Raw genomic sequence first — 4,502 nt, forward strand, 5'->3', positions numbered from 1 at the left:
GTTTTCGGTAACAGAGCCTGTGCTCACAAGACTCTCCCTTGGGCAGAAGCAAGCACAAAGGCGCCTTTGTCTTCCTCTTGAACAGGATTCAAGGCAGCAGCCCTGGTTTCTTTGCTTATGGGTCCGCCAGGCTGTTCAGCATGACAGGAGGAAGCAGAGTGTGTCTGTGGCCCTCCCACCTGCCACACCACTCAGAGTCAAATGGAAGCAGACCTTTGGGTGTCCACATCATGCTTCTGAAGTCCAGCCAAAAGCTCTTAACAGGAGTCTTCAAAGAAACAGTCTTTCCTCTGGTTATATTTGTATGGTTACCTGCTGTTATTTCCTGGTAAGTACATCTTACAGCAAAGGCGCATTATTCTGTCTCAGAGGAAGGACACATTTAGGAAATATCAATAAATGCTAATTAACATGTTTCCACAGGTTAGAAGAAAAAAACAACAAACGCATTTTTTTCTTTATGTTTTATATATCTAACTGTCCTGTGTAGCATGCCTTTCTTTCTTACAGCGCAAGCAAATATTGACTGAGTTCCTACAAGTGCGCATAAATGGATCATGACGGGAGTGGAACTCCAAGCTTCATACAGGGAAGGCTTGTGTTCTGTCAATGACCTAGAGCCTCTAGGAATTATTGCTTTGTTTGTGTGCAACTTGCATCTCCCTGCCTATTTTTGCTACATTGGGCTTTATACCCTCTATCCTTCCAACTTACTTGGCAAAAAATGCCAAATGCTATGCGTTTTCCCCTTTGTCATTTTCTGAAATTCTGTTTGTCGTATATTTAATTTACATTGTTCATCACGCTGTGCAGTCTTTTTAATTTCTGTTTCTAATTCTGAGACCAAACTCTTTATCATGTGTTTCTCTCCTATGTTCGTACTTTTATAATCTTTTAGCACGTCTAATTTTTAAAGATTTTATCCTGTGCTTTGTCACTTTCCCCTCTATTTCCCTCATTTTTCATTCTTGCTTTTGGGTTTACATTCCTAGACTGTGATCCCGCTGGGCGCCCGCCTGTTACAGAACAGCAGAGGGATCTCCTGGGAACAGCCTGTCAAAACTGTCTACTTGCCGATTGGTTACAATGCTTGGCAGGTGGCGTGTGACTGATCCCTGCTTGAGCAGAAATGTATTAAGCTGATATGTGGCCACATGAGAGTCACCTAAACAACTGATTCTAGATGATAAAGTAGCCAAGGAGCAGAAAAATAAAATTATATGAATAAAAAGCAAAATTACAAGTGAAATCACATAAAATAATGGTAAAATGTCAAAAAATGGGCCAAAATATCCATGTTTCTATTGTTCTCAGACTTACATTTTCTTGCACCATGAAACAATTTTGTTTCCATATAGTATGGATATACCTGTTTAAACTGTGATTTTTCAACATATTTTCTAATTCACGTCTTTATGTTTCTGTTCCTTGTTCTCTCCCAATGTTCACTATAACTGACCTAGATACTCTACACCAAAAGTATTTAGTAGAAAAGAAAATATATGGCATTATGGCAGTGGAGTGAGAGGTAATAAAAACCACTAGGAACGTTACCTGGGCTCCTAATGAATCCTTGTGATCCGTTTAGAGAAAGCCGGTCCCCACAGTATAATGACATGGAGTTCTGCATTTCGGTCTTAATAAAGCCAGAAAGTATTCTTTTATATACATTCAATGAAGAGGAGTAAGGAATTCAATTTTGGAAAAATAGAAAAGCAACTCTATGAAAAAGGAAATCCTGTTTTGAGTAACTTATTCCCCCGTAAAACCAATAATTATATTTAATCGCAGAAAAGTTTAATTAAAAGACAGCCAAATGGAAAATAACAGGTGTTGGTGAGGATATGGAGAATCTGGAACCCCCATACTTTGCTGGGGGGAATGTAAAATGGTACAGCCACTGTGACAAACAGTTTGGCAGTTTCTCAAAAACTTAAAAATAGAATTACCGTATGACCCAGCAATTCCATTTTAGTTATATATCCTGGAAAATTGGAAATGGGTATGCAAGAAAATACTTCTACATGAATGTTCAGAGCAGCACTATTTACAATAGCCAAAGGTGGAAGCAGTTCAAATGGCCATCAACAGACGAATGGATAAACACAATGTGGTATATACACCAAATGGAATATTTTTAGTAATAAAAAGGAGCAAAATACTGATACATGTTACAACATGGATGAACCTCAAAACCATTAATGCTAAGTGAAATAAGTCACTTGCAAGAAGTCATATAGTGCGTGATTCCATTTATATGAAAGATCCAGAATAGATAAATCGACGGAGTCAGAAGGCAAATCAGTGGTTGCCAGGGGCTGAGGAGAGAGGAAAACGGGGACTGACTGCTTAATGGGTACTGGGTTTTCTTCTGGGATGATGAAAATGTTTTGGAATTGTTTACAGATAGTAGTTACACAATATTGTGAATGTACTATATCCTACTGAATTGTTCACTTTAAAATGGTTAATTTCATGTTAGTGAATTTTACCTTAATGAAAAAAAAAGAAGAGCAGGAACTAAATAGGTCATTTTCCTGAGAACCAAGAAAAAGGTAAACATTTTCCTGAGAATGAATGGAAATATATATTTTCACAAAATTTTAGTAATCATCTTATATTTGAATGAATAGATGAAATTATAGTTTTATACTTTTTCGTGAAATTTATTCATTATTTATTTATTAACAAATATTTGCAGAGTGCTTAGCATGTTCTAGTCAATTTTAATATCAGATCACTTTCTTCTTCTGGAGAAATTTTCCTTTTTTAAAACAATGTTTTATTAGTTTTATGAATAAAAAGAAATAGTCATATGTCTATTTAAAATCTACTTTCATGTAGTCATAGACTTTAAGGGGAATTGTCAAAGGATAATTCACCTTAAAGATGAATAAAGTTGAAACTGAAATCCAGCCCAACCTATCTGTCTCCTTCCCTCCCTCTCTTTTTTTTCTTTTTTTACTCCCTTTTTATTTTAAAATTACTAAATTAGATATGTAAGAGCATTTTTTAAATGATAGCTACAGAAAGATAAAATATTACATTTATTGGTATGTTATATAGTATATTTGAACATAGCTGTGTGGTGTCTTTTAAAGACATTCCATTTTTTCTATGCTTAGAAGACCAATGGTTTTCTAATTTATTTTAGGGCAGAATCCTGTTTTTAAATTTAATCTCATGTAGAAGATCAATATATAAAACAAGTAAAAGTGGAGCTGGTCTGCCCCTCCTGCAAGTGGCCTCTGACCTTGGAACACAGTTTGAAAACCACTACTTCAACCAGTTCAATATATTTAATGACATTTCTTGTTCCCCAATATCTGTATAATTTGTTGGGCCTGTTACTACAAGAAAGGAACAAATTGCTCATTTTCAGTGATACATGGACTCAGGGATTCCTCCAGAATACATTTGGTAAATTACTTCTAGTGAAGTAAATTGTTCTTTAGTGGCCTGAAAGAGATCATGAAATTCAGAAGAAAAACAATCTATGTCTCATTCAATTCTTTTTGTTAGGTTCTGAGCATTCTGTACAGTTTGAGTCTTTTAAATTTTTTTTTAACTTTATTTCCATCAGGATGGGTCAGGGACCACGTTCTTGGTCCCTCTGTTTTTTCACTATTAACCTCACAAATCATCTGCCAGCTATGTCTTCATCTAAGCACATATGATTTCAAAACTCATTCCTGGGAAATGACAAAGCAAAACGTAGTTGATTACAGAAGGAAAGGCAAGGACTGCATTCACTGATCTAATTACAGCCACCAGGAGGAATTCATTCTAGCAGGATGCATCTCCATAAGGGCTGGAGGAAGACAAAAATTAAGTTCATTGTAGCTGCTTGCATACTAATGTATTAAGGTGTCCTACCAACACAACTACATACTTATTAGGAATTCAGAAGCTGACCAATGTTTAATCCTATGGAGTCGCAAGACATCTACATTCTGTAAGCATCAGAGACTGCTACTCTTTCCAAAACTTAGTAGAGGCCAGGAATTTACAAATGACATTACTTGCTGCCCACCTGTGCTATGGTTTAGCAATAAATCTAATTATTCAATATAGAATATGTAATTTTGGAGAGGTCTAAGTCCTTCTGCTTTCCTACTCTCTTGCCCCTCGCTACCACCAGCAGCACACTGCTTTGACGAACAATTCTGGAAAGCTTATAGCCACATCATCCTCCATGTTGCACAGCCTCCTCTTCTGCTGCCCTGCTTCTTCCTTGCCAGTATTCTAATAGCCTTATCTTATTATCTTTTTGTTGCATCCATTTGGCAAAATGACAACCCTAGATAACTCCACCTTTCTTTTCCTATAAGGAGTTACTGAATTCTCACAATTGCATGTGTCGGTACTATAGCAAATTCATAGTGACCTATCTTTTTTTTTTTTTTTTTAAGTAATGCTTTTTTGATGAGGAGGATTGGGCCTGAACTAATATCTGTTGCCAATCTTCCTCTTTTTTTTCCCCAAAGCCCCAGTACATAGTT

At 36.3% G+C, this 4,502-nt stretch overlaps 1 long non-coding RNA gene across 1 annotated transcript; it reads left to right on the forward strand.

The window, feature by feature from the left end:
* On the forward strand, positions 1 to 1,553 carry LOC139082277 (uncharacterized). Its single transcript, XR_011538111.1, has 2 exons — positions 1 to 328; positions 511 to 1,553. It is a non-coding gene; the product is annotated as an uncharacterized lncRNA (long non-coding RNA).
* Positions 1,554 to 4,502: the final 2,949 nt, after the last annotated feature.

This window comes from Equus przewalskii, chromosome 3, assembly GCF_037783145.1.
Source record: "Equus przewalskii isolate Varuska chromosome 3, EquPr2, whole genome shotgun sequence".
Classification (NCBI taxonomy): domain Eukaryota; kingdom Metazoa; phylum Chordata; class Mammalia; order Perissodactyla; family Equidae; genus Equus; species Equus przewalskii.